The following is an 8,032-nucleotide window of genomic DNA, read 5'->3' on the forward strand; positions in this document are numbered from 1 at the left end:
AGAGAGCTGTGCATGATGTCATAAGCCTAGGCTTTTTACCAGACAAGAAAAAGGAAGTGGGCTGTATAAGGTATTTACTGGCAAAAAAAAAATGTTTTACTATCCAAAGTTAAAACAACAAGGGAAGAAGATTTAATAGATGGAAAGTTGATAAAATTACTGAAGGTCCGAATTAAATTGGGGTTTGGAATTGTTTCAAACAAAGATTAAAGAGGAGCTATAGTTTTTTTTTTTTTTAATCAGCAGTGACAAAATAGTGCAGCTACTTCGGGTGCCGCGATGTCGGATCTGTCCCTCGGCTCTCGGGTAGAGGCGCCGCCATCTTCGGTAAAGGAATCAGGAAGTGAAGCCTTTGCGGCTTCACTTCCTGGTTTCTTACTGTGCATGCGAGAGTCAAGCTGTGCAATCCCACTGGTCCCTGCTGTTTTCTGGGATCTACCTGTGACCTATCTGTGTGTCTCCCAGAAGACAGCGGAGGGGACGGGGTCGGAGGAGGCGTCGGATTTGGCGCAGGATGCAGCAGATACTGCGGCAATCTATGCCCGGAAGTGGGAGAAAATTCCCCCCTGAAAGGTGCCAAATGTGAACCGAGATATCACTGTATTTGTAAAGGTGAAAACAGGGACTGTTATTCTCATGCTGACTTTACCACCCAGTGAAGGACTCCACTGGTAAAAACGTGCAGTAAGTGAAATCACTGACTTGCTAGTCAGCAAAGAGGACCAGAATAACAGTCTTGAAGCCTCCACGCATTCAATGCAAGAAGGTAAATAACCTTCTGTGTGCAGCACCCCCCCCCCTCCCCCCAATCATTACCTGAGCTCCCTCCAATCCAGCGATGTTCGTGATAGCCTCGACTTTCCCGGGACTCTCCCTCATCATTGGCTGAGACAGCAGCGGGAGCCAAATGTTCGGACGCTGGCGGCTGAAAGGTTGTAATGGTCTACAATGAGAATACATGGCTTTGTGCAACTAAAAGTCAGGGTGGTTCACCTACTGGTTTGTATACAATTTTTGGGCAAATTTTTTAAGGCATTTTGCCAAGGCACCCCTGAGGAAACCTGAAGGCACTTCCAGGTTGCCTAGACACCCCGATTGTCAAAGGCTGCTCTATACTGATTGCACATACACTAATTATGATAAGTGAGATCTCACAGGAGGTGGACTATATTCTTCACACTGTACTTGTAATACGTAGCTCTAGGGGGGTGCATGGTATACTCCATAGTGAATACACACACACATACTGTACTTCTATTAAAGCGGGGGTTCACCCTAAAAAAAATTCTAACATTACATCCAGCATACTAACGACATGTAAAGTATGCTGGTATTTTTTTTTTTTCTCCGTACATACCGTTTAATTGTTATTGTTCTGATTCCCACGGGACTGGGCGTTCCTATTGAAAGCTTAGCTGATTGACTTCTGGTGAAAATCTTCCCATGGCGCATAAAGCGCGTCACCAGTTTTCCGTAAATAGCCAACCTGCGAGTCGGCTCGATATGGCGCCTGCGCAGTCAGCTCTACACGGCGGGCGCAGGCGCCGTATAGCGCCGACTCGCATGTCGGCTATTTACGGAAAACTGGTGATGCGCTTTATTTTATTTATTTTTTTTCTCTGTACTTACCTTTATATCCGGATTTTGTCCAGGGCTTCCGCGTTCTGATGACTTCGGGACTGGGCGTTCCTATCCCAGCCTCAGGGTTCCGATGACTGCGGGACTGGGCGTTCCTATCCTTCAGTTCAATGATTGACGTCTTGTGAAACAGGTGACCTGTCGCACAACGCGCGTCACCAGATTTCCGGAAATAGCCGAGCTGCTAGTCGGCACTATACGGCGCCTGCGCCTGCCGTGTAGAGCTGACTGCGCAGGCGCCGTATAGTGCCGACTCGCAGCTCAGCTATTTCCAGACATCTGGTGACGCGCGTTGTGCGACAGGTCACCTGTTTCACAAGACGTCAATCATCGAACGGAAGGATAGGAACGCCCAGTCCTGCAGTCATCGGAACACGGAAGCCCTTGACAACATCAGGATATAAAGGTATGTACCGAGAAAACAAAAAAATGACCTGCCGAAATGTAATGTCCGTAGTATGCTGGCTCTGCTAGATGTAATTTAAAAAAAAATTTGGGTGAACCCCCGCTTTAAGTATACCTCCCAACTTTCTGAGATGGGAACGAGGGACACCTAGTAGTAAAAATAATGTAGGCATAGGAAATGCCCCCCTGCCACGCCCCTTTAATTATGTAAACAGTAAAAGAGGGAGGACAGACCATATTGGCCCCATAAAAAATAAAGAAGAACTAGTTACAAAGGATGGGGAGTTGGCGAAGGTATTGAATTTATTCTTATGCTCAGTCTTCGCGAGGGAATCGGGGGGCTTCAGTAACCAAAACTGCAGTGTCTATCCTCATGAGTCATGACACATCACAGGAAGCACCTCCATGGTTAACAGAGGACAGAATTCAAATTAGACTTGGGAAACTTAACATTAATAAATCACCGGGACCAGATGGTTACACCGAGGGTACTTAGGGAACTCAGTCAAGTAATTGCCAGACCATTGTTCCTAATTTTTACTGACAGTCTACTGACTGGAATGGTACCAGCTGAGTGGAGAAAAGCCAATGTAGCACCAATATTTATAAAGGTCCCAAAATACATCCCTGGGAATTACAGACCAGTTAGCCTAACATCAATAGTATGCAAGCTCTTGGAGGGGATGATAAGGGCGTATATACAAGATTTTAGTAATGAGAACAGTATCATTCGCTGTAATCAGCATGGATTCATGAAGAATCGTTCTTGCCAAACCAATCTTTAACCTTCTATGAGGAGGTGAGCTGCCATCTAGCTAAAGAAAGGCCTGTAGACGTGGTGTATCTGGATTTTGCAAAAGCATTTGACACAGTTCCCCATAAACGTTTACTGTACAAAATAAAGTCTGTTGGCATGGACCATAGGGTGAGTACATGGATTGAAAACTGGATACAAGGGCGAGCTCAGAGGGTGGTGATAAATGGGGAGTACTCGGAATGGTCAGGGGTGGGTAGTGGGGTTCTGTACTGGGACCAATCCTATTTAATTTGTTCATAAACTAACTGGAGGATGGGATAAACAGTTCAATCTCTGTATTTGCGGATGCTACTAAGCTTAGCAGGGCAATAACTTCTCCGCAGGTTGTGGAAACCTTGCAAGAAGATCCAAACAAATTAATGGGGTGGGCAAATGCATGGCAGGAAGAATGCCCTGGAAATGGAGCGAGTACAAAGAAGGGCAACAAAACGAAAAAAGGGACTGGAGGATATTAGTTATGAAGAAAGGTTACGAGCACTGAACTTATTCTCTCTGGAGAAGAGACGCTTGAGAGGAAATATGATTTCAATTTACAAATACCGTACTGGTGACCCCACAATGGGGATAATACTTTTTCGAGGAAGTGAGTTTAACAAGACACGTGGCCACTCATTTAAATTTGAAGAAAAGAGGTTTAATCTTAAACTATGTAGAGGGTTCTTTACTGTAAGAGCGGCAAGGATGTGGAATTCCCGTTCCACGGGCAGTGGTCTCAGCAGGGGGCATCGGTAGTTTAAAAAAACGATTAGATAAGCACCTGAACAACCACAACATACAGGGAGATACAAGGTACTACTGACCTATATATCACATACATAGGTTGGACTTGTGTCTTTTTTCAACCTCACCTACTATGTAACTATTCCTTTATATTGGCTTTTTAAATAAAAAAATGCAGCAACCTAGAAATTGCATTAAAGGTTTAGCACTGGAAGACACTATTTGAAAGATAACGTGCATTTTTATAGATCAGACCAAAATGAGGGACAAATGAGGGGGAAAGAGGGACAGAGGGACTTTGTTCCAACTCAGGGACAGTCCCTTTGAAATCAGGGACAGTTGGGAGCTATGTATTAAGTGAGATATATCAGATTGTAAGCTCTCCTGAGCAGGTCCCTCTTAATCCTCTCGTATTTTATTGTATTATAACTTTATTGTCTCCCTTTTATATTGTAAAGCGTTGCGTAAACTGTTGGGGCTACAAATCCTGTATAATAATCTCACAGAGGGGTGCACTCTATACTGATTGCACACACACTGTACTTATAATAAATGAGATCTGGGGGGTGCACTGTATTCTCTATACTGATTGCACTCACACTGTACTTATAATAAATGAGATCTGGGGGGTGCACTGTATTCTCTATACTGACTGCACACACACTGTACTTATAATAAATGAGATTTGGGGGGTGCACTGTATACTCTATACCAGGAGTAGGCAACCTGGGGCCCTCCAACTGTTGTGGAACTACATTTACCATGAGGCATTGTAAGGCTGGCAGTTACAATTACTCCCAGATGCATGATGGGACTTGTAGTTCTGCAACAGCTAGAGGGCCCCAGGTTGCCTACCCTTGCTCTATAGTAATAGCACTCACACTGTACTTATTATAAATGAGATCTGGGAGGTGCACTCACACTGTACTTACAATTAATGATATTTGGGGTGCACTGTATTGTCTATACTGATTGCACACACATTGTACTTATAATAAATGATATCTGGGGGGTGCACTTTATTCTCTATACTGATTGCACTCACACTGTACTTACAATTAATGATATCTGGGGGTGCACTGTATTGTCTATACTGATTGCGCACATATTGTACTTATAATAAATGAGATCTGGGGGGTGAACTGTATTTTCTATACTATTTTCACACACACTGTACTTATAATAAATGAGATCTAGGGGGTGCACTGTATTCTCTATACCACAGGTGTAAACACCTGTGCTTCCAGAGCTCCAGCCCTCCTCCGGTCCTACTCCAGACCCTAATGCCGCATACACACCATCACTTTATGTGATGAAAAAAAACGACATTTTCTGTGAAGTAAAAAACGACGTTTTTGAAACTTCAATTTTCGAAGACGAAGTTGCCTACACACCATCGTTTTTCTCACAATGTTCTAGCAAAGCGAGGTTACGTTCACCACGTTTTTCCATTGAAGCTCGCTTCATAAGTAGCTTCTGGGCATGCGCGGGTGAAAAAACGTCGTTTTAAACAACGTTTTTGCTACACGGTCAATTTCTGTGAAGTAAAAGTTGACGTTTTGAAAAACGACACATAAAATTGAAGCATGCTTCAATTTTTTTTGGTCGTTTTTTAGAAGACAAAAAACGACGTTTTCCCCCACACACGGTCAATTAAAGTGACGTTTTTAAAAACGTCATTTTTTTTCATCACATAAAGTGATGGTGTGTACGGGGCATAACTTTCTGCTATCAAACAACGCATCCAGCTTCTTCCCAGCAGCAGTATAAAAAAAAGGGGGGTGCACTGTGATGTAAGGGAGAGCGGGGGACTCAACTTCTGATGGTGGGGGGGCTCCTGACATCTAATGTAAAGGGGAGGGGATGCGCTGGACATCTAATCTTACAGATACAACCGGCCCTTTTGAGGGCAATCATAATGCGGATGCGGCCCACAATGAAACTGAGTTTGACATCCCTGCTCTATACTGATTGCACTCACATTGTACTTATAATAAATGAGATCTGGGGGTGCACTGTAATCTCTATACTGATTGCACTCACACTGTACTTATAATAAATGAGATCTGGGGGTGCACTGTATTGTCTATACTGATTGCACTCACATTGTACTTATAATAAATGAGATCTGGGGTGTACTGTATTGTCTATACTGATTGCACTCCCACTGTACTTATAATAAATGAGATCTGGGGGTGCACTGTATTCTCTATACTGATTGCACTCATACTGTACTTATAATAAATGAGATCTGGGGGTGCACTGTATTCTCTATACTGATTGCACAACCACTGTACTTATAATAAATGAGATCTGGGGGTGCACTGTATTCTCTATACTGATTGCACTCATACTGTACTTATAATAAATGAGATCTGGGGGTGCACTGTATTCTCTATACTGATTGCACTCACACTGTACTTATAATAAATGAGATCTGGGGGTGCACTGTATTCTCTATACTGATTGCACACACACTGTACTTATAATAAATGAGATCTGGGGGTGCACTGTATTTATACTGATTGCACTCATACTGTACTTATAATAAATGAGATCTGGGGGTGCACTGTATTTATACTGATTGCACTCATACTGTACTTATAATAAATGAGATCTGGGGGTGCACTTTATTCTCTATACTAATTGCACTCACACTGTACTTATAATAAATGAGATCTGGGGGTGCACTGTATTCTCTATACTGACTGCACACACACTGTACTTATAATAAATGAGATCTGGGGGTGCACTGTATTTATACTGATTGCACTCATACTGTACTTATAATAAATGAGATCTGGGGGTGCACTTTATTCTCTATACTAATTGCACTCCCACTGTACTTATAATAAATGAGATCTGGGGGTGCACTTTATTCTCTATACTGATTGCACACACACTGTACTTATAATAAATGAGATCTGGGGGTGCACTGTATTCTCTATACTGATTGCACTCACACTGTACTTATAATAAATGAGATCTGGGGGTGCATGTATTCTCTATACTGATTGCACTCACACTGTACTTATAATAAATGAGATCTGGGGGTGCATGTATTCTCTATACTGATTGCACTCACACTGTACTTATAATAAATGAGATCTGGGGGTGCATGTATTCTCTATACTGATTGCACTCACACTGTACTTATAATAATAAATGAGATCTGGGGGTGCATGTATTCTCTATACTGATTGCACTCACACTGTACTTATAATAATAAATGAGATAATAAATGGGTTTGGTCTACTGATTGCACTCACACACACTGTACTTTTAATAAGTTCGATCTCTCAGGGGTACAATGTATTCTCTATACTGATTGCACGCGCTCTACGTATAATAGGAGATCTCGCAGAGGGGGGTACTGACTACTAATACACTGTACTTATAATAAGTGAGATAATAAATGTATTTATAAAGGGGGTGCTCTGTATACTCCATACTGATTGCACACACTGAACTTTAATAAGAGATAGTAGGGGTGTAATGTATAGTGATTGCACACACTCTGTTCTTCTAGGTGGGGTGAGATAAGGACTGGACTCTGTACCCCACCCCCCTCCTGGGGTGACAGAAGTGCTCAGGGTTCTGTGTATTGGAAGAGCTGACAATGAAGACACAAGCTGCCCTGACTCACAGAAGGCTACATGTTCCTCATCAATATTATTTATTGATCAATCCAATGTCCCATATTCTGCTGTCACTTGTCCAGGTGACATAAGTCTCTGCTGTCCCCTCCCCCCAGGTCCCCCAAATCTCACTTACTTTCCAGAAGACCAGCCCTGAACTTGTGGTGGAATCAGCAGAGTCCCAGTGGCCCCATTCAGGCGGTACCTGTCCCTTCCCTTCCTATCTCAGCTCAGGATACTTTGCAGATACTTTGTAGCACAGCAGCCCCTGCGCTCAGGCTAGGATCATACAATGAGGGGGAGGGGGGTGATTCTTCTACGGTTCGCCTTCCTCTGGCTGGAGGCTGTGTGTTCGTAGCACGACCACCCCCCGTGTTTGGGGACACAATGGGATCTTCCGTTCTTGCTACACAGCACAGCTCGGTCTGTCTGCCTCCCACTCAGGGCCGGTGACGCAGATCCTGGCGTGGGAGGCGGCTCGGGCGTGGGTGGCAGGATCGTACTAGCTGGATGGAATAGCAAATACTGAATCTCCCTCCTGAGGGAGGAAAGAGACGAGAAGGAGAAAGAATCCTTCCCTGTGACCCCGTCCCTGAGAGGAGAGGAGAGGCGTGAGGGGAGGAGAAGAGGGAGGAGAGCTTCCCACTTCCATCATCATCCAGCCTGGGGTGTGAGAGGGATTCTATACACGGCTCTGTACTGTCTGTACACCCCTCTATATACTGACAACCCCCCCTCTATATACACTGACACCCCCCTCTATATACACTGACACCCCCCTCTATATACACTGACACCCCCCCTCTATATACAC

The 8,032-nt window shown here is 43.8% G+C and overlaps 1 protein-coding gene across 4 annotated transcripts in view; it reads right to left on the reverse strand.

Moving 5' to 3' along the window:
* NAB1 (NGFI-A binding protein 1) overlaps nucleotides 1–7,636 on the reverse strand; it is a 65,776-nt gene extending 58,140 nt beyond the window's left edge. Inside the window, exons 1-2 of one of the 4 annotated variants that reach the window (XM_040357137.1) lie at nucleotides 7,355–7,629; nucleotides 817–925 (exon numbers count right to left, since the gene is read on the reverse strand). The gene's annotated coding sequence lies outside the window, so the exon portion shown is untranslated. Of the gene's footprint in view, nucleotides 1–816; nucleotides 926–7,354 lie in introns of all 4 variants that reach the window. The other 3 variants (XM_040357138.1, XM_040357136.1, XM_040357139.1) reach the window with 3 other exon arrangements.
* Between the last annotated feature and the right edge of the window lie 396 nt (nucleotides 7,637–8,032).

The sequence above is a fragment of the Rana temporaria genome, chromosome 6 (genome assembly GCF_905171775.1).
Source record: "Rana temporaria chromosome 6, aRanTem1.1, whole genome shotgun sequence".
Classification (NCBI taxonomy): Eukaryota; Metazoa; Chordata; class Amphibia; order Anura; family Ranidae; genus Rana; species Rana temporaria.